Source organism: Aegilops tauschii, chromosome 6 (assembly GCF_002575655.3).
Source record: "Aegilops tauschii subsp. strangulata cultivar AL8/78 chromosome 6, Aet v6.0, whole genome shotgun sequence".
Taxonomy (NCBI): Eukaryota; Viridiplantae; Streptophyta; class Magnoliopsida; order Poales; family Poaceae; genus Aegilops; species Aegilops tauschii.
In genome coordinates, this window is record NC_053040.3 from 135,001,314 (window position 1) to 135,024,834 (window position 23,521).

General features: G+C 44.4%; 1 pseudogene; it reads left to right on the forward strand.

Moving 5' to 3' along the window:
* Window positions 1–20,526, forward strand: part of LOC109749442 (flavin-containing monooxygenase FMO GS-OX-like 8) — a 103,107-nt pseudogene extending 82,581 nt beyond the window's left edge.
* Window positions 20,527–23,521: the final 2,995 nt, after the last annotated feature.

Below are 23,521 nucleotides of genomic sequence, written 5' to 3' on the forward strand. Positions count from 1 at the left end.
AGCGAAAAGAGCATTCAGATGCTCTCTTCACCCATGCCAAAGAAGAGATGGAAGAAGCCAGAAATAAGCTAGCAGAGGCAGAGCAGGCCAGGCGTCTCCTGCTATCTAAAACTGTTGTCAATACAAAAATTTCCGTCATAGTAGCTAGGTTCAAATGTTTATCCAGTCAGCATGCCTGTTGTGATGTCCGTGCATCTACTGATGTGGCACAAAATATATTTTTTCGGGTCATGTAATAACAACAATTACTTTCCAAACAATAACAGACAAAGCATTGGACATGGTATAGTTCACGCGCAAGCCCGACATTCCAAGTTCAACTTCCACATCAAACTCATGTTCACAGAAATCTCCACATTCATACATAATGTCCACAACCATGATTCACTTCAAAGCCAAAAAAAAATTGAGGAGAGTTATGAATAAAGAAAAACCTCTAGTTCCTGCTACCAGTGCGAGCACAACAAGTCAACCATGCGTAATTAATTATATTTTGGTCATTTTTTGTTCTAAAATGTCGGCCGGCTCGCGGAAGGACGTGTTGCCGGCACACGCGCGGAAAGCCGGTTGCATGCGGCGAGGAGGCGTGTTCAGCCGGGCCTACAGCGAGTGGGGCCCTCTTGGCTGGCGCGCCGGTTCAATGCCTGCGCTATGAGAGGTCGCGTCCGTGTCAGAGCAATCACTCCCTCCAGTCCTTTTTTGTTTGTGTATAACGAAATCTTGTTTTCCATTCACATTTTACAAGTAAAATTCGTGGACAAACTTTGACCCAAAATACGATGGGGACTAGTAAACCAGAATGGAGGTAGTAGTTTTTTTAATCAAAGAAGGGTTTCCCCCTTCCGATTTTCATTTCTGAAAACCAACATCTAAATCTAAACCATAGTATTTGCCCTAGAACTACCAGGTTCAACATCTCGCAACATAAACCCATACAACCATACGCCAAGCCACTGGCGGAGGACCCCGGTGGGCGAGGGGTGGCAGCCGCCATACCTTGATGCGGTGCAAAAAAATAGTATACCTACGTGCTATCGGCTGGCTGGGTACGCTCGTTGCCTTGTTGACTCGTTGTATTGCTAAAGTCGCCGTTTGCTGGAATGGGCCACGCAGACGCAGGCCCATGTTTCTCGCCACTCTCATTTACAATGGATCGCACCAGAACGCATGACGCCAGCCAGCGACCCGAGACGCACTTCGGCACACGCATCAACCCTAGCGAAACTTCGACGTTTTCCTCTTTGTTTCCTAGCGCGGTGGTGGCTGGCCAGGCCAGCACGAGGCGGATGACGAGACGGCCAACGGCGGCCGTGGGCTGGGCGTTGAGCCAGCATGAAGGACTACGGCTGGGGCCCGGTAGTAGCGAGCAGCACGACATTAGCCAGCTGCCCAGCTCTGCCTCCTTTACGGGTCACGGCCGGTAGGCAATAGTGTGGCATGTCGCCACACCTTGAAAAAATTTCGTCCTCCGCCTGCCAAGGAGGTACGTAGTCCTATGAATTCCATTTTCGCTCCATACCAATCGTTCTAAAAAACTACTTAGTACTTATAATGCGCCATTGAAAATCAGAACTCTTAACCCCGCTAAAAAATGATATTTTAAACGTGGCTACTCAATCTGTGGCAACTGGCGAGCTACCGCCTCCAAGTCGTTCACCTGTGGTCCCGACCATCAACTCCTACGGATCAAATTATCACGCGAGCTGACTATTCCTACAAAGGTGCGCTCCACCACGTACCCGATACCCGCGAATGCAGCAATCGTGCACCTAGGGTTTTAGGGTTTATTTGTTAATGTTGCCTTTACGTAACACTCATGTGTGCGAGACAGCGAGAGACCGACTGCGTGCGTGCGCATCTTCTCTTCGTATATGTACTCCACCGTCTGTCTGGTGTCCAAAAAATTATAATAACTACTAGCAATGTGCCAATGCGTTGCCACACGATCAGAGTAGATTAATACATATTCACCTATTTGATAAAAAAGTCTAGTTTTGAAATACGTATATCACTAAAAAAATGTTATGTTTCACTCAAAATATATTCCTTTGGCGGTTTTGATGAGATAAGGGAGGAATGTTGTTGGTTTCAAGATTCGAGAAGTGGTATATGTCTAATTTCTACTCTTACTAGCAAGATGCTCGTGCGTTGCACGGAACATCAAGATCTTGTGGGAGAAAAGGATGAACGAGGGAAGGCCTTATCTGCAAATGTGGAGAGGAGTGCGAGTAAATTGCCATAGTTTCGTTCCTATCCGTCAGATATAAATTGGACGACCTATATTGCAGGATGGCAGGCCCACCATCATCACCAACTCTGTTTTTATCCCTACTCTTATAAAAAGCATAGTCGGTGATGATCGTGTGCCTGCCATCCTGCAATATAGGCCGTCCGATCTATATCTGACGGATAGGAAGGAAACTATGACAATTTTGCAAAAAGATACCCACACCCCTCTCCACACTTGCAAATAAGGCCTTCCCTTGTTCATCCTTTTCTCCCACAAGATAAAATACTCATACAAATGCATCTTGATGTTCCGTGCAACGCATGGGCATCTTGCTAGTTGTTGCAAAAAGCCCATGTGTGTGAGAGAGAGAGGGAGAGAGGAGGAGGATGGAGTGCATGTGTGACAAAGACACAAAGAGTGTGTATGCGAGAGGTATCAGCTTAAAATGAGGCGATAGTGTGTGTGTGCACGATCGAGAGGGCGTGTCTCAAGAAGGGAACAAAAATCTACATAGATACAAGGAGCGGGAGAGAGACATGTATGCGATAGTGGAAGCACGAGTGTGCGGGTGTATAAACCTAGCTAGAGGCTAGTCGATAAATGTTTGTGAGAGAAATACGAGTCGGGGGTGCGAAAGTGAGAGTTTTGTGTGTGGGAGAGAGAGACGGTAGTCGGGAAGGGGAGTGGAAGCAGGAGTTGTGTGTGTGAGAGAGAGGGGGGGAGTTTGTCTGATCGGTAAACAAATGAATAATGTCAGTCTGGGATGGAGACGAAAAGGAGACCGCAACAAATGTTGTGTCTACAGGAGAGAGAGAGAGTAATTTTAGTGGTATGATTCATATCTGGAGACATATAGGGTGTGTGAGAGAATCCCATAGAGAGAAAGACAAAGTGAAAGATGAGTGGAGACTGTGTGTGTGGCGGTGAAAAAGAAAGCTTAGGTACCTAGTGATACGAGAGAACGGTAGAGACGTGAGAGATAATGAAAACTGTGTAATGTATAATGATAGGGAGAGTGTGACACTTCTGAAGGGAGACGTCGAGAGACCATGTTTGCGAGGATAGGAGAAACGTGAAGTGAGCGTGCGGGTGAGCTGGAGACAAGAGAGTGATAGCTATATGAAGGAGCATGCATGCGAGAGAGATGGGCGTGAAAGGAGTGAACATAAAAGGGATTCAAATATTTGAATTCGAGATGATGATACATGTAATCCATACTCGAACCAAAATTGATCTATCAAACATGTATACTCATATGAATTCACGCGCATCTATGTTATTTAATATGTAGATATTACTGATTCATACATTTTAGTAGAACATAATTTGGTTTTATTTTTTGAATTCAACCTTATGATTTTGAGATCATTGTATTTGTAACTTGTTGTGCTTTTGAAAGTATATATAAAAAATGATGTATATAGAATTTTATTCCAATCGAACATGGATCCCGCCCGAAAAAAATAGAATACAAACGGGATTCGAATTGAGTTGGCACGGTAAACGTGCACTCTTCAAAATTTGAACGAAGCGGGGAAAGTCGCAGTAACCGCCCGAAACCAAAATCTGCGAGATGGAAATTACTACTGCCTATCCCTGCCACGCAAAGCCTATCTGCTCAATTTCTATAGGTTTCGATAGGGGTAGGTTTGTAATTTCACTCAAACGTGACATAACGGCCTCTCACCCGGATTCATACATGGTGGGCGCCAAAACACAGTGTGTCCTCGGCCGAAATCGACACCCTCCCCGATTTATACACGGTGGGCGCCAAAAACAAACTCTTGTCGGCAAATATTTGGTGTATGCGAGATTACCATCCTATCCCCAATCGACTAATATTGCTGTGATGTAGGGAATTTGAAACGGGGGCTAAGTTTGTAAATTTCCTCGCATTTGAGACAAGCGCGCCCTGAAGCCATGGTTCCCCCTTCCTCTCCACCTCCATTTCCCCATTCGTACTCCGTGGGCGCCAAAACACCCTCTCCACCCCAGCCTCCTCCGTCCGCCACCCCATCCACCGCCGTCCTCCTCCACCATGCCGGAGCTGATACCCCAACGCCGCCGTCCATTACAAGAGATCGACCTCTCTCATCCACGGCTTTGGACAGGGATCCTTGCATCACGTCCTCTCGCTTCAGCCCCGCCGTCGTCCACCTTGCCGGCGCCGCTCCTACGACCGTCTCGTCCACCGTGCCCCGCCACCACCGTCTACCCTCCTAGATCTGCTTCCACGCTGCCGACAGCCATCGCTACCGCAGCACCGTCAAATTCTCAGCAGATGCATACACGGCGCCGCACCAGAGGCGGTAGTCTTTCGTATCTGCTCAACTTATTTATCACAGCAAGAAAATAGATCGCCACTGCTTTACTCTGATTTCTTGTCCATCACTTACTTGCTAGTTGAAAGCAAACATTGGTTGCGAAGTTGCCTTTATCCGGTTTGCACCTTCATATCCGCCATGTCACGCTCAACACTATACTCCCAATGCTTATGGTTTTCTCCTTTTATATTCCACACTAGTTAAATCACAGTAGACTAAATTTCAAAATTGGGTCAGTCGATTTTTCAGAGCTCGACCGAGTTCACCGGTGCGAATGAAGGGGTTCGGGTGGGGACTTTGGTTGTGGGGGGGCGGTGGTGGGGCCTCGCCGAACAAAGAAAACTCGACGCGGGTGGGGGCGGGGGTGGGGGTGGGGTGGCGGAGGAACACAGGCGGAGGGGGCCAGTGGTCCGGCCGGCGGCCCGTGCGGTGTTCTGTATGGGAAGAATCAGAGACGAGGAAGAAGAAGGGTTAGGAGACGTAGGATCTTCATCCAACCGCCTGAAATGGTCGACTGACCCAAATGACAAAAGTCACGCGACTTGCATGCAGACATGCCTTTATATTCAGTACCATCATCGTACCTGCTTAGCACTGCTCATGAATCCATCAAGCTAAACAACGTGCCACTCATAATTCCAAACTTGTTGCTCAAGTACGAATCTGATATGATGCTGATATTACTAAAACAGATAACATTTAATTGGTCAGCTAATGTTCCTACTTTACTTTCGAAAAAGCACATGCACCACATATAGAGAGACAGCAGGGAGTTGCTTTCTTAATGCGCTCTGGTTCATCATGTGTGGGCACTGCGCAACGAACATTTTATTATCCAAAATCTGCTTGCTCTTCTTTAGCATGTTCCTCTTCTGTTCTTTAATAAGTACTCTCTCCGTTCCTAAATACAAGTCTTTGTATAGATTCCACCATGGACTACATATGGAGCAAAATGAGTGAATCTACACTCTAAAATGTATCTGGATACATCTGTATGTGATCCATAGTGGAAATCTCTACCAAGACTTATATTTTGGAACAGAGGGAGTATGATAGTAGTACAGTATGTTCCTTGTAGTGAAGATGAGCAGGGACATGTGCAGTGTAGAGGTCTATACGGTCGGTTGGTATGGACACTTTGAACTCTTCGGGCCTCTTTGATTCATAGGATTTTGTAAACATGGGAATAGGATTTGTAGTGGCCTGCCCACTTGAATCCTATAAGAATAGCAAGGAAATGCGGGGAGCTGTGTCGCCTTTGAGAGTTACACTGATATTAACAGTACCGCACCTTCAGTTGAAGAGAGCTGGTATCTGAAGCCTTTCTAGCCGTACCAGCAATACTAGAACATATGTTCCAGCAAGTTCCACTTTGCTGATTTTACTCTGATGCTTACGGTTTTCCCGTTATATGTACACCATGATCTGTGTAGCTGCTTTGTGTCGCACTAGTAGCAGTCCACTCTTGAAGCTAAACACCACAATGACTTACAAAATTGGCACCAAGGCATTGAGTGCCATTCTGGATGCAATGAAACTCATACGCTCCCCACCTGTTGATTCTTGTTCAGAATATGATCCTAATGACTATTCTAACCTCGAGGAGTCAAAGGCAGATGGCCTGTCCTGTTCACCCATCAAGGTGCCTGTTCTAATTTGGCAAGGTTTTATTGATTGCACATATCTTGCATATGTTATCTTGCATTTCTTCTACTTTGTTGCTCCGCCATCTGCTTAGTTTACTCATCATATATGTCGAGATGCCATCCCCATCCATTATCAATACATATTCCATCTGTCATCATACCATGTTTTTCCACTCAAATGCTGTTCTTGTGTATCAGACATCAAAAAGGAAGAGGGTGATTGCCAAACCTGATGGAGCACCAGCAAAGTCCTTGAAAAACGTGGTTGTGCCGGAGAAATCAGACAACACCCCACTTATATTGGTTGTACAACCAGTGACACAAAACGTAGGACCGACTCCAGTAGACTGTACCCATACTTCACTGGCCACACCACTAGCCGCACCACACAGGACCTACACTCCAGCAAAAGGTATGCCGATTTCAATTGCCATAGCACAAGCCGTACCACAGAAAAATCCCACTCCAGCAAAAAGTACAGCAAGTCCACCGGCCGAAGACCTATCCCAACTGCAGAGACGGCCAATTCCTGCAGACTTGAACCCCATTCCAGTTATTCCCAGTTTAAAAGACAATGCTTTCAATGTTGTTAGGGACTACGTGCATATATTCCCATCATGGGAAGATTATAGTGAAGACAAACACCATTTTCACATCTTCCTGTCCCACTTACGTGTAAGTGCTATTATTCATGGTGATTATTTTCCTGTTTTCTGCTGATTGAACACATCAATAATTTACATTACATTGTTGTAAGTAGGCGAGGGTCAATCTGGATAGTCATGACGAGCAAAGCTTGCTTGCGCTTTTGAAGGAAGCATTGCAGCAGTATTGGTGTTACCTGAGGAAATCACACTTTGATGGCTAGTCTATAAACGAATTTCTGGTGAAGTCTCCTGTGCTAAATTTAGAAGACATCGAATGGAAAAACCTTGTTATGCACTGGTCTTGTTCCGAGGATGAGGTACTGTCTATGATATAGCATGACAATTTGAACTTCTACTTTTCCGCATGTGCCTTACGGATCTTTTTTGCAGGAAATCTGCTGGAAAAAGAATTCCGATTTGAAAAGAACGACAGGATATCGCAACTATGTTGCCCGCTGCTTTGCTCTTGTTAGTACCTGTTGTCCTGTATCACTGTACTTGCATACATACCTGGTTCATTATGTGACAGCAGTATGCATGATAGCTTGCTTATCAATTGTTCGCTCCAAATTATCCGATCTGTATGAATGGTTACATTAGTGTAGAATATATCCAATGCCAATGAAATTTTTTAGCTCTGTATTGTTCTTGTAAGTACCTGATGTCCTTTATCAGTGTACTTATATTGACAGGTAGTTGTTCATGTACCATCACTCTGCAGCTTATTTTCCTTTGCCCTCCATTTTCTACACATAAGATCTATATTTACTCTTACCATAAGGTTGGATAACACTGATGGTACTGAAGAAGTTTAGCTCTGCATTGCTCTTGGTTGTACCTTTTGCCTGTATCGCTGTACTTATATTTATAGCTACTTGGTTATGTAGCATCACTCTTCATCTTATCTTAAATATTCTCCATTTTTTCTTATATTGTCACATCTATATTTACTCTTACCAAAATGTAGAATAACGGCAATGCTTATTAAGAAGATTCTGTGGTAAACTTCTTGAATTGCCTCCCCATCGGCATGGACAAGGGCTTTATAGAGCCTGCCTTCACCAATAATGTAAGTTTGTCCTTCTCAAGCCTTCAAACTTTGTTGTGTATATTTGGTTAGGCATGACTGCAACAGCTGTTTATTTTTGGTGTTTGCATTAAATTGCAAGTTTAAAGTTTACTATGTAGTTCATAAACAAAAGTTTGTCCTTCTCAATTTAAGTTTTCAGTTGTACAACCAAATTCCTTCTTCATACCATGTAAATTAAACTATACAGAGCAAGTGATCTTCTTTTGCACTGCATGTATGCTTCTGTTCTTGATCCGTAATCCAGTGGTGTGGTGAACCTACCCACTACAGCACAATGTCATATTCTGCAATGTCTTAACTATGAACAATGTCATATCATTCTACTATTATTTAAACCGTCTCTTTATTTGCCAATCTGAAATGGGATAAATTGACAGCACACTAACCATTGATACTTATGAGTTCTTGATCTGTAATCGAGTGGTGCCGTGAAGCTGCCAACTCCTTCACAATGTCATTTCCTGCCATGTCTTGACCTGAACAATACCATATTGTGTTAATGCAATTTTAAACTGTGTCACTTTATTCGTCAGTATGAAATGTGATGAATTTTCAGCACTGATACTTTTATGTGGAAAACCTGTCATCTGTCTGCTTGTTTATCTTTCAGAGTGAGGAGGATATAAGTGTTAAACAAGCGTAGTCTCGTCAGCTTGCTCAGCTGCTTGCGCTGCAGCTCCCCAGCAGGGCTAACCTTTCTTGAACTCTATTGAAGTGCTGTCGGTTTTGTATATTATTTTGTCGGCATGTTTAGTTGCACCGGTGGCGATCTTTGATGCCCCGTGTATGTAATCTGTTGTCTGCTTGTGCTTTATTATCACGGTGGCGAACTTTGATGCCCAGTGGATGTAATATGCCGTAATTTCTTTATTGTATAGTCTAGGTTTTTTCTTATTCACGATGCTGCAGTTACTTTACTGTATATATATCCTGTCTTCGCAGTAAACCGGCCAAACCGTAAAATTACGGTACATAATCGGGCCGTCATGCAATCACGATGTATGACCCGCATCATGGGCCCCGTCATCTTGGTCCGTTAGAAGGCCTAAATGTAAACTGGCCCACTAGTAGATTCGGGCCTTTAATAGGCCGAGTAAACCGCCGACCCTCTTTTCGCAAGAAAACTCAATGGGCTTTTAGGAGGTTGAGAAGTAGGTTGGGCCTGAAACGTGTCGAACAGCTCACGGGCCGGCAGATGCCCGAAATGGACCCCGGCCCATGATTGTGCCAATCAAATCACGGGCTTTTAACAGGCCAAAATTGTCTCGGTCCTTGTTTGGCCCAATAGGATTATCGGCTGCGAGTAGGCCGGGTGCAAACCGGGCCGTAGTTAGGCCCAACTATATGACGGGCTTTTAACATGCCAAAATTAATATAGGGCCGAAATGTTAAACGGGCCCTTAACAGGCCGAAACTAATATCAGGCCAAATTACTAAATGGGCCTTTAGCAAGTGGGCCCAAAAGCATAGCGTCCAGTTGACGGGCCGAATCTGATATGGGCCATAATTTAGCCCAAAGCCTCTTAAAGGGCCGGACCTGATCTGGGCCGTAATTTGGCCCAGAACGTGGTAGGCTTTTACCGGGCCGGATCTCATATGGGCCATTGTTAGGCCCGGAACGTGGCATGCCATTAATGGACCGGATCAAATATGGGCCGACATTTGGCCCAAAACATGGCAACTATTTAATGGGCCGGCCTACTAGGGTCCTCAAAATCTTGTGGGCCAACAACTGGGCCGGCCCATTAATGTTGGCGAAATCTCGTGGGCATTTAGCTGGGCCGGCCCATTATGGTCCACAAAAATCTTGTGGGCCTTCACCTAGGCTGGCCCATTATGGCCCACAAAAATCTTGTGGGCCTTTACCTGGGTCGGCCTATTATGGCCCGCAAAATCTTGTGGGCCTTTAGCTGGGCCGGCCCATTATGGTCCGCAAAATCTCATGGGCCATTAGCTGGGCCGGCCCATTATGGTCTGCAAAATCTTGTGGGCCTTTAGTTGGGCCGGCCCATTTAAACTTTGTAAGTGCATCTAGTGCCACCCCTAGTTGGTTTTGGAGTATTGACGACAAACCTGGTTGAGGGACTAATGTGTTTGTGAGAATTGCAGGATAACACAGGTAGTAGTCCCTCATTGATTCGGTTTACCTACCAGAGATGACCCCTAAAAATGTATGAAGACATTGAAGACGATGGTGGTATGTGAAGATATTCACATTGAAGACTATGACAAGAGAAGGCATTGTGTGAAGACTATGGAGCGCGAAGACCTAGTTGTTTCGTTGTTTCCTTTTCTTCTTTGTTGAGTCGTAGGAACCACCGTACTGTTAAGTGGGGTCCCAGTGAACAAAGTCAGAGTGACTGAAGTGATGCTCAACCAAAATCCTATGTCTTCGAGCGAAGACAATGAGAGCAAATCTTATCCAGAGCTGGATGAGTCAGCTTTACTTGTAGCCCAAGTAAAGTTGCCGCGTGTGTTTGAAATCTAACCGTTGGAACACGTGTCAGTTCCTTAGTGACCCAGGGTCATTTCGGACAAATCAGGTCGGGTTGCCTAGTGGCTATAAATAGCCCACCCCCTACACCATAAATTGGTGGCAGCTCAGAGTTAGTGCACGGCTTTTGTCGTTTGAGAGCAACCCACCTCCGAAGCTTTTGAGAGAGAGAAATCCTTGCGAGGACTAAGCCCAAACACCCAGAGCCAAATAGTGTTAGGCATCTCATAAGTCTTTCTGTCCGCGTGACCTGAAGACTTGTTACACTTGAGGACTGTGAATCCTCCAGCCGGTTAGGCGTCGCGTTCTGAGCATCCAAGAGTCATTGTGGATCACCGGTGAACCAAGTCTGTGAAGGTTTGGAAGTCTACCTTGAAGACTTACCAGAGTAATTGGGCGAGGACTGGGTGTCCTTAGCTCAAGGGGAATAAGGTGAAGACGCGGTCTTCTGAGTTGAATCTCAGCCTCCCTAACCAGATGTACAGTTGTCACAGCAACTGGAACTGGTCCAACAAATCATGTGTCCTCAACAAGTGACTGGTTCTATCCTCTCCCTCTCTTTACCTACAGTTTGTCTTCGTGAAGTAATTGCTTGTTTGCTTTACCTATTTGTCTTCACTGTGTGATTTCTATCGTTGTTTGGCTTCATACCATCTTCCATCCTGATCCGTACTACCTAGCTGCTATTAGTCTTCGCACTTTCACTTCATTGAATACTTGACTATGGCTTGCCTAGTGTAGTCTACCTTCCGCTGCATATCAATAGGTTCATTTCTATTGTTTGTCTTCGAAACTCTCATGTTTTGAAGACTTTCATAAAAATCACCTATTCACGCCCACCCTCTAGTCGATAACTAGCACTTTCAATTGGTATCAAAGCAAGGTACTCCCTTGGACTGTGTGATTCGGTTTAACCACCTGGAGTTTTAGCTATGTCGACTGCAGGGATAATCAAAGTCTCCGCTGCTTGCCCCGTCTTCGATGGAACTGAATATCCCTACTGGAAGAATAAGATGCGCATGCATCTTGAAGCCATTGATGTCGACCTCTGGTATGTCGTCAAGAATGGTGTTCCCAAGACTGGTGAAGGTGTCACCCCTGCTGATGTTAAGAAGTTCATTCAACTGGATTCTACTGCCAAGAACATCATCTGTGGTCATCTGACCAAAGGACAGTATGGCCGTGTGAGTGCTCTGGAAACATCGAAGCTAGTCTGGGACTGGCTCTCCAAGATCAACGAAGGCGTCTCAACCCAGAGAGATCAAAGGATTAGTGTTCTTCGCAGCCTCTTCAACCGCTTCAAGAGAAACGACAATGAGAATGCCCAGCTCACGTTTGATCGCCTCACTGACATCACAAATGAGCTTCGTGCTCTCGGCGCCACTGAGATTACCAAGCATGAAATCGTCAAGACACTACTGAGATCACTTGACAGCTCGTTCGACACCCTTGCCCTCATGATACAAGAACGCCCTGACTTCGAGACACTCGATCCGTCTGATATACTTGAGAGGCTCAACACACATGAGTTCCAACTATCTGAGAAAAGAGATATCTATGGTCCCAACTACGGCCGAACTCGTGCTTTGAAGGCAAAAGCTGTTTCCTCATCTGAAGAAGAATCTGACTGCAGTTCTGATGATCCTGAAGACATTGGAAAGGAACTTGCTATGCTTGTGAAGAAGTTCCAGAAGTTCACTAAGAAGAAGGGCTTCAGAAAGTCTTCACGATCCAGCTCAAGAAATGACGAGGCTTCCACTCATGACTACAAGAAGAGAACATGTCACAAGTGCAAGAAACCTGGACACTACATCTCTGAGTGTCCACAGTGGGACAATGAGAACAACAAGAAGAAGAAGAAGAGCAAGGAATATGATTCTGATGACAAGAAGAAGAAGAAATCCTCAAAGTCTTCTTCGAAGTCCTCATCCAAGTCTTCATCTCATAAGAAGAGCTCATCTGGCAAGGCTCGTGCTTTTGTCGGCAAGGAGATGGATTCAGAGGAGGAGTCTGCTTCTGAGGAGGCGGAGGTGGAGTCTGAGGAGGAGTCCGACTCTGGCGTTGCAAGTCTGGCTCTAGCTACAGCCTACGTTGCCAAGTCCATATTCAACACTAAAGACAATGGCTCCGTCACCAACGCTGAAGCTAATGACACGGACGAATATGCTCCCACCTACTGCTTCATGGCACGTGGTGCCAAGGTAAAATCACGCGATGCTTACTTTCAAACATCTAGTGAAGATGACTCTGAGTGTGAATCCAAACCCAGCTACAAAACACTTGCTAAAATTGCAACTGAACATCAGAAAGCTATGGAACATACTCAAAAACTGTTAGATAAAAGCGATGACCCGTTGGACGCTGAAATGACCCGTTCTCAGTCCTTAATTGAAGACATAAAAATCTTCATGTTAAGTACCAGGAACTTGAAAGTCGTCATGAAACGCTCTCAACAACTCATGAAAAGCTCTCCTATGATTATCTTCAAAGGAAGTAAGAGCTTGAGAAATTGAGAGAGACTCATGAAGATCTTCAAAAGGAGAATGAGTCACTTCGCGCTCAACAGACCAGTTCCGCTCAGGAAGGATTTGAACCACCATGTCTAAAATGCCTTGAGCGTGATAACGCTACTTCTGTTGCTGAATGTTCTACTGCTGCTACTGTTGCAATATCTTCAACTGCTGATGTGGTAACTAACCCCTTTGCTGAGGATACCACTACTATTGCTGATCAAAATGCTAGGTTGAAGACATTGCTTGAAACAGGGATGTACAAAGTCTCAAAGGGCATCAGACACTATGCGATGTCCTCAAAAAGCAGATTCTGAACCGAAACCCTAGGAAAGAGGGTGTTGGGTTCGAGAGGAAAATGAATGTTGATGGCTCCTGCTGGAAGCCTAAGCAGTACCCCAAAACCACATGGGTTGCTGCAAAGGGACCTTCAGTGGATCCATCCACCTTATCTGGCTTCACCTATGCTAACCCTATTATCATTGATGAATCCTTTGATGCAAACTATAAACTGTTTAAGAATCAGAATGGTGAAGTGTTTGCCAGGTATATTGGTACTAACTGCAGGAATGGGCCACCTATGAAGAAGATCTGGGTTCCCAAAAGTTGTCTTGAGAATCTTCCTGTGAATGTCATCATGACATCACCTGGGAAGAAGAAAAATCCCAGACCAAAGGCTTCATATGGCCCAAAGGCTTCATACAGACAGAGGATTCACCGGAGTCACCCTAACGCCAATGTCTTGCAGGGAAACCATACTCAGACTTATGAATATGAGCGTTTTTCTTCAAACCGCTATGTTCATAAGACTAAGAACTTTTTTGCTTATTCATATGAGTATCATTCATCTCCTGCAAGGTTATTTGCTAGGGCTCCAAAGCCAAAGTTCTCAGATGCTGCACTTAGACTCATTGCTTCTAAGCCACCCCTGAAGATGTGGGTGGTTAACAAGAATTAACTTTCTTTTGCAGGGAAAGGTCTCCAGCCGGAAATCAAAGGCGTCTGATGCTATTGCTGGGGACCTAAAACATCTTGTAGGGCGCAAGATCAAATGCCCAAATGGTCTCACTGTGTATTTTCTTCCTGAATCGTTTGCCAATCATCCTATCAGTCCTAATCTTGATCTGAGCTTTGATAATCCTCTTGCCCGTAAAATGTTTATGCTTCACAATACTCTTGGTGAAGCCTATCCCCCTAACTGTACTGTAGGGTATGACACCTCATGCTTCAGAATGGATTATGGACATCGGATGCACTAATCATATGACTGGTGATCGAAGTCTTCTCATGGACTCAACCTTACGTCCATCTGACAAGAGTCACATCACATTTGCTGACACTGGTAAAAGCAAGGTATTGGGTCTAGGTAGAGTTGCAATCTCAAAGGATCAGCACATGGATAAAGTGATGCTTCTTGAATCCCTTGGTTTCAACTTAATATCTGTCTCAATGCTTTGTGACTTGAACATGATTGTGATATTTGGAAATATCATTGCCTTGTACTTATGGAATCTGACAAGTCTCTAGTCTTTGAAGGGTACCGGAAAGATGATCTATACATCGTAGATTTCTCAACAAGGCCACAGCTTGCCGTATGCCTTCTTGCAAAAGCTTCAGAGTGCTGGCTCTGGCATCGGAGGCTAGGGCATGCTGGCATGAGGAACTTACACACTCTCGCAAAGAAGAAGCATGTCATAGGCATCAAGGGCGTCAAGTTCAAGAAGGATCATTCGTGCGGTGCCGGCGAAGCTGGAAAGATGACTAGGGCCAAGCATCCCTCGAAGACAATCATGATGACATCTCAACCCTTCAAGCTGCTACACATGGACTTATTTGGCCCTACTCACTACTCTACTCTCACTACAACTGCTTGTCTCTATGGCTTCGTCATTGTTGATGATTATTCAAGATATACATGGGTTCACATAATTCTCTACAAGACTGAAGTGTAGGATGTCTTCAGACGCTTCGCCAACCGTGCCATGAACAACTATGGCATCAAGATCAAGCATATCAGGAGTGATAATGGCACAGAGTTCAAGAACACCGGCCTCGATCGGTACTTGTATACATTAGGCATCACTCATGAGTTCTCAGCTCCGTACACCCCTCAGCAGAATGGCATCGTGGAGCGCAAGAACAAAACACTCATTGAGATGGCTCGGACGATGCTCGATGAATACAAGACACCCAGAAAGTTCTGGTCTGAAGCTATTGATACTGCATGCCATGTCATCAATCGTGTTTATCTTCACAAGCTTATGAAGAAAACATTGTATGAACTCCTCACTGGTAAGAAGCCAAATGTCAGCTACTTCAGAGTATTTGGTGCTAGGTGCTGGATCAAGGATCCACATCACACTTCAAAATTTGCACCGAAAGCACATGGAGGTTTTATGCTCGGTTACGGAAAGGACTCGCACTCCTACAGAGTCTTCAACCTCTTTCACTATAAAGTGGTTGAAACTGTGGATGTGCGGTTCGATGAGACTAACGGCTCGCAAAGAGAGCACCTGCCAAATGTGCTAGATGAAGTTCCACCCAGTGAATCCATCAAGCTAATGGGAACTGGAGATATCATACCGTCTGAAGCACAGCCTGAAGAGGAACTTATCATTTCTGCACCTAATCAACCTGAAGACAATGCTCAGCCCGAAGACAATCCTCCCAACGATGACAATGATCAGCAAGAGCAAAATCTTCGTCCAGTTCATCCTCGTGTTGCAAATGAAGTACAGATTGAGAAGATAATTGATAGCATCAATGCGCCTGGTCCACTCACTCATTCAAGAGCAACACAACTAGCAAATTTCTGTGGGCACTTTGCTTTTGTCTCAATATATGAACCTAAGAAAGTTGCTGAAGCCTTCATGGAACCTGAATGGGTTCAAGCTATGCAAGAAGAGCTTCAACAGTTCAAGCTGAACAATGTCTAGGAACTTGTCAAGCGTCCTCACCCCCGCAAGCACAACATAATAGGCACAAAATGGATATATCGCAACAAACAAGATGAGCATGGTCAAGTTGTCAGAAACAAAGCTCGTCTCATTGCTCAAGGATACACTCAAATTGAAGGGATTGACTTTGATGAAACATTTGCTCCTGTGGCTAGGCTTGAAGCTATTCGCAAATAGAAAAGGGTGTGGAGGGCGGTGGCATAGGGCCGGCGGGCGAGGAGGAGCTCACCTCCATCGGCCGTTTCCCTGCAGCTGAGGGCTCCGTCCAACCCTCGACTGAGGAGGGCGTAGAGCCGCGCTCCTCTCCACCAGCCCGTTCGATCCCGCGGCGGAGGAGGCGCCGACGACCGCATCGACGTTGTCTGGATTGTGCTCGTCCTGCTGCGGCTTCCTTGGGACGAGACCTGGCGGTGGCGCCCGCCTTGCTGTCGGGACCGTGGAGAGGCACAGCGCTGAACCTTTCTACGAGAAAGTCACCAAGAGGAGAAGATCTGCCGGTGAAGCCAGCCTTCCTTCGGTGGCCAGCGCCGGAGGAGCAATGGGGGCAGCGGCGGCGGCAGCAACAACCCTCGATGGGGAGTGGGGAGAGGAGGTTGCGTGTGGGAAAAACAAAGGAGAGATATTTCTGGGATAGCAGGCCTGCTCCGACGACACGATTGTCCAGGCACAACGCAAAGATTGGCCACAGTGCGCCTCGATGACATGGCTAATGCTAGCATTAGCCCTTTGCGCCACTCCTATTGTGTTTGATTTCCATCTTGGTTGTCAGGAGGCCCAGGCACGCCCTGGTGGGTTGTGCCCACCTCGGGTGCCCCCCGGACCGCCTCTTTGCTCTATAAATACCCCAATATTCCAGAAACCCTAGGGGAGTCGACGAAATATTCATCAAGCCGCCGCAGAGTCTAGAACCACCAGATCCAATCTAGGCACCATCTCGGATGGGGTTCACCACCTCCATTGGTGCCTCTCCGATGATGTGTGAGTAGTTCTTTGTAGACCTTCGGGTTCGTAGTTAGTAGCTAGATGGCTTCATCTCTCTCTCTGAATTCTCAATACAATGGTCTCTTGGAGATCCATATGATGTAACTCTTTTGCTGTGTGTTTGTTGGGATCGATGAACTTTGATTTTATGATCAGATCTATCTTTTTATATCCATGAAAGTATTTGAGTTTCTTTGATCTCTTTTATGCATGATCTCTTATTGCCTCGTATTTCTTCTCCGATATTTGGGTTTTGTTTGGCCAACTTGATCTATTTATCTTGCAATGGGAAGAGGTGCTTTGTAGTGGGTTCGATCTTACGGTGCTTGATCCCAGTGACAGAAGGGGAAACGACACGTATCTATCGTTGCTACTAAGGATAAAACGATGGGGTCTATCTCTACATAGATAGATCTGGGCTACATCATGTCATCGTTCTTATTGCATTACTCCATTTTTCCATGAACTTAATACACTAGATGCATGCTGGATAGCGGTCGAGTGTGGAGTAATAGTAGTAGATGCAGGCAGGAGTCGGTCTACTAATCTTGCACGTGATGCCTATATAATGCTCATTCCCTGGATATCGTCATGATTATTTGAAGTTCTGTCAATTGCCCAACAGTAATTTGTTTACCCACCGTTTACTATTTTTCTCAAGAGAAGCCACTAGTGAAACCTACGGCCCCCGGGTCTCCTTCTCATATATTTGCCTTTGCGATCTACTTTTTCCTTGCATTTATTTTCAACTCTACTAAACCAAAAATACAAAAATACCTTGCTGCATTTTATTTCTATTTATTTTATTTGGCGTTCGATCTATCAATCTACTATAATTTTATCTCACGTCCGTTTGCCTATCTTGTGGCGCCATACCCCGGAAGGGATTGACAACCCCTTTAACACGTCGGGTTGCGAGGATTTGTTATCTGTGTGCAGGGGTTGTTTACATTGTGTTGCTTGGTTCTCCTACTGGTTCGATAACCTTGGTTTCATATCCGAGGGAAATGCCTACCGCCGTTGTGCTGCATCATCCCTTCCTCTTTGGGGGAATACCAACGTAGCTTCAAGCGACATCAGGAAATTATCTCTCGAAAACATCAATGGTTCTCTCATCACTCTCATCCCAAAGACCATCTCTCCTGAAGGACCATATACTTTCGTCCTATATCCCTCACCAACACTTGCTTAAAATTTCTAACGAAGTTGTTGGCCAACAGGTTGCAGAAAGTTATATTAAAGTGCATACATAAGAATCAATATGGGTTTCTGAAAGGAAGATCAATACAGGATTGCCTAGCCTGGGCTTTTGAGTATATTCATCAGTGTAAATAGTCTAAAAGGCAAATCATAATTCTCAAATTGGATTTTGCCAAGGCCTTTGATACTATGGAGCATGAGGTCATTCTTCAGATGTTTAAACATAAAGGGTTTGATGATAAGTGGTTGGGCTGGGTTAAGGAAATTCTTTCCACAAGCTCCTCTTCGGTTCTGCTCAATGGTATTCCTGGGAAGCAATTCAAATGCAAGTGTGGAGTTAGGCAGGGTGACCCTCTTTCACCTTTGCTTTTTGTTCTAGCAGCAGATCTCTTGCAATCAGTGGTAAACCAAATGTTGGCCCATGGATCTCTATCTCTGCCTATTCCATCTCATGATGTGGATTTTCCGATCATCCAATATGCAGATGATACAATTGTCTTCCTGTCAGCCAAAGAAGAGGAGGTTGCTGCCCTTAAGAACATGTTGTATACTTTTCAGCAATCCACTGGTTTGAAGGTGAACTTTGCAAAATCTTCCATGATACCCTTGAACATGGAGGAAAGTGAAGCTACTAGGTTGGCTGCTGTGCTGGGTGTAAAATTGGTCAGCTTCCCTTCACCTACCTTGGACTGCCCTTGGGAACTACCAGACCCAGGATAATTGACCTCATTCCCCTAGTTGACAGTCTGGAGAGGAGGCTGACTGCTAGTTCTTCTATGTTGAATCAAGGTTCTCGTCTTCAGTTACTCACTTCTGTCCTGACTTCAATGCCAATATACTTCCTGTGTAGTCTACAAATTCCACCAGGGATCATCAAACAGCTAGATAGAATTTTTAGGCAATGCCTCTGGAGGGGCAATAGTGATGCTCCAAAGCAATCCTTGGCTGCATGGGACCTGGTCTGCAGGCCAAAGGACAAAGGAGGCCCTGGGGTGATTAACCTAAACATCGAAAATAAAGCCCTTCTCCTCAAGCACCTCCATAAATTCTATATCAAGGCTGATATACCTTGGGTGGCTCTGATATGGAACAGTTACTATGATCTTGGGGTTCCTCATGCCACCACCCCAACTGGCTATTTCTGGTGGAGGGATGTGCTAAAACCGCATGATGCTTATACTGCCATTGCCTCAGTGCACATCAATATGGGAGATTCTACCCTGTTTTGGACTGATGCTTGGCACACTGGGGGCTCTTCAAGGCCTTTGTCTTGGAGATTGCCTCGGTTGTTTTCTTTTGTCAATAATGACAAGATATGAGTCCAAGAATTCCTTCAGTCCCAGGATTTATTCTCCATGTTCTATTTGCCTCTATCTCATGAGGCTGCATCAGGGCTGCATGTGCTTGAACAGTGGATTCTGAATTTAAACAGAGACCCCTGCATTCCAGATGTTTGGGTATGGACACGCAAGTCTGGTGATTATTCTGCCAAAAGCTTTTACACAATAATGCACTCACACTTGCCTACCATCCAGCCTTGCAAATGGTTGTGCCAGAGTAGGTGCACCATGAAGATCAAGGTTTTTGGTTGGTTGTTATTCTTTGACAGACTCAACACCAAGGATATGTTGGTTCAAAGGCATTGAAGATCTAGCCAGGAAGACAACCTTTGTCTCATTTGTAATGAATATGTGTACGAGGACATGATTCATCTGTTCTTCAATTGCAGTTTTAGCTCCAGGGTGTGGAATTATTTATGCATTGATTGGTCTAGGAGCTCTGATATCCAATAGTGTATCCATCATGCCAGGTCCAGCTTCAAGCATCCCTTCTTATTTGTGTTTATGCTAACAGCAGCATGGAATATTTGGATTCTAAGGAATGGCAGAACTTTCAGAGCAGAGAGAGCCACTTTCAGTGCCTGGAGGTGCAAATTCATCCATGATATATCTCTTCTAGCTCATAGATTTAAAGATAGTAATAAACATAAGTTGCTTGCTTGGCTTGGTACTTTGTTGTAATTCAGGTAGGCATAGGTAGGTCCTTTTCCTTTCTTAGCTTTTGTACATAGTTACTTCTATTTGTACAGTTCTCCCTGTTTTTTAATAAAGGGCTATGGGGCTTTGCCTCACAGTAAATATAAAAAAAACGCTTTCATACCTAGCTAGCTGATCAAGATATTTACCTTCGGGGTATTTTTTTGTTCCTTTGATCTGCAGTACATGGATGATTTCGGGAGCAAGTACTGCGGCTTCCCTCGCGTGGAGAGATGGCATCACGAGTTGGTCGTGTCGTTGTTTGCCAACATGAACGACAATCTTGAGACCTTCCGTGATGACTACCAAGATAGCGACTCCATCCGCAAGGGTGTGGAGGAGTGGCACTTGTCTACACAACAGGCCCAAGCTGCTCCTGCTGGTAAAAAGATGTCGCTTGGTCTTTCGTGAACAAGCACAATGGTCTGTGCACACCCTTCATGAAATGGCGGGCCTTCCATGCTTCCACAGTAATCATTGATATGTTTTATTCTTTTTGTACTTTTATAAATCATATGCCCGGAAATGCGACAGATAACTTATAAATGCGTCTGTGTGATTTGTTATTTGTAGTAAATTAAGTTGCACACATAGTCGGTGCGGGGATCGAGAGATGTTTTCCCACCATTTTCAAAATAAAATGTTTCTCAAACTGTTGAACACTTGAGTTAGTGATGAGACCTTACAAGTTACAAGATAATTTCTTAGCCATCTTTGATGATTAAGAGGAGAACATTATATTAGAATAATTCTAGGAAAGGAGGCTGAAGTGACATAAAACCAAACCCCAAATTTATGAGTTATAGCACGTGGAATAAATATGGACCCCATATTTTAATGCTATGGTTAGATGTATATACCTTAATTATTCATAGCAGTTGTGGATGCTTACTAAGTGTATACTCATAAGTATGCAAGTCAATGGTTTTGTAGCACATAAGCCTATGCTCTATCACAACAACGATAAACAACAATAGGTAATGCAAGGAATTACGGGTAATAACAACTAGGAGATATTCCATCTACACAAGAGAAACACATCAAGCTTGCCTTTAGCACGATTAATGATTGATGAGGCACTTGCTGCACTCCTTTTCTTTTATTGATACTTCAATTCTTGTAACCTTTCAATCAAACAAGCCCAACAACAACTCTTTCTAGCACTTGTAGTGATTCCTGGCTAATTTCCACGCATCAATTCCTTTTTCCACTCGTTGGGCTCGACACTTTTACTTATTGAAAGTTCTACAATTGAATATCTATGCTTATCGTGTATCAACACTCTTTTCTGGCGGCGTTTCCAGGGAATGTATCGCTTTGGTATGTGAAAACCAGCCATGTGTGAATTTTACAGTCATAGTTTCTCTTGTCCAAAGTGGATATTCTCGGATATTTTCTACTTTGTCACTGTAACCTCCCTCGTAATCGATATAATTGCAAATATGAACAAATCTCCTTCTTTAATTGTACACTCGCAGAAATGGACGTATTTAGGAGGGAGGGAATAAGGACATATACAGAAAGTATAAGAGGAGAGGATCATATCCATATAAAATGGGTTGCCATTGGAATCTCCATAAGTGAAGACGACCAACATTACGAGCACAGAGGTCGCACCGCCTGCCATTGTCTCTATGACGTCAACACAAGACTCTTTGATATTGGGCTTGAGGATTCACATGTAGTCATCCTCAAAACACCAATCCGTTCTTAGACACTATATGAAGGAGAGGGAGAATACCCTAACGACTACTCAACCCATCACCAGTTCCATCGTCATCGCTGCCATAGTCAACACAACCACCATGTCCATCTACCTTTAGATTAAATACTTGTAATCGAGATCGCATCATGGTAAGCGATATTGTAAGATGGTTAATCATTCATCTTCAAGTAAACCCATCTAAAATTGCTCTTTTCTGTCATCCATTTTCGATAAATGGGTAATATCCTCAAGCTAAGAGTCAAGACGCAGCCTAGCACGCTGCGTACGAGCAGCTATATGATAGACAGTATGATTTTCTTTACATATTTATGTTTGTATAATAATATGTTCCTTGTCGCCTATTCGATCCTAGGACTCGCTGGTATCCGATGCACCGACGATCTATACAAGGAGAGGAGACACACAAGGGAGTGTGGAAGGCTATACGGAATACCAGTGATGGTAAAGCTAGTACAGTCGCCAAAACTAATTCGTTGGAGGGACAACGATGTAGTCACGAACTGGTAATGCAATGGTTATTCTTTAATAATTTAGTTACCCCTGTGAGATTAGGGCCAAGGTAGGATGACTCAATCCTTGATTCAGCGTAGTCAGTCATGGTGTCAAAGGGACGCATCACCCACGTATCTAGTTACAACAATTTTATTATTTATTTATCATACCTTGTTTATTGTCTATTTTATAATCCCATGCATGTTTACACATCTATAGGTGAAACCTCTGCTTTGGCCCATTTTATCGTATTGTTTACAACCGCTACCTGATGTCGGCTAGGACCACATCGGTATTTCCCCAAAGAGGAAGGGATGATGCAACACAGTGACGGTAGGTATTTCCCTCAGTGAAGAAACCAAGGTTATCGAACCAGTAGGAGAACCAAGCAACACAACGTAAACAGCCCCTGCACATAGATAACAAATCCTCGCAACCCACGTGTAAAAGGGGTTGTCAATCCCTTTCGGGTAGCGGCGCCCCAAGATGGGCAAACGGACGTGAGGAAATTATAATAGATTGATAGATCGAACGCCAAATAAAATAAATAAGAATAAAACGCAGCAAGGTATTTTTGTATTTTTAGTTTAATAGATCTGAAAATAAATGCAAAGGAAAAGTAGACCGCAAAGGCAAATATATGAGAAAGAGACCCGGAGGCCGTAGGTTTCACTAGTGGCTTCTCTCGAGAAAAATAGCAAACGGTGGGTAAACAAATTACTGTTGAGCAATTGATAGAACTTCGAATAATCATGACGATATCCAGGCAATGATCATTACATAAGCATCACGTCCAAGATTAGTAAACCGACTCCTGCCTGCATCTACTACTATTACTCTACACATCGACCGCTATCCAGCATGCATCTAGTGTATTAAGTTCATGAAGAAACGGAGTAATGCAATAAGAACGATGACATGATGTAGACAAGATCTATCTATGTAGAGATAGACCCCATCGTTTTATCCTTAGTAGCAATGATACATACGTGTCGGTTCCCCTTCTATCACCGGGGTCAAGCACCGTAAGATCGAACCCAGTACAAAGCACCTCTTCCCATTGCAACATAAATAGATCAAGTTGGCCAAACAAAACCCAAATATCGGAGAAGAAATACGAGGCTATAAGAGATCATGCATAAAAGAGATCAAAGAAACTCAAATACTTTCATGGATATAAAAAGATAT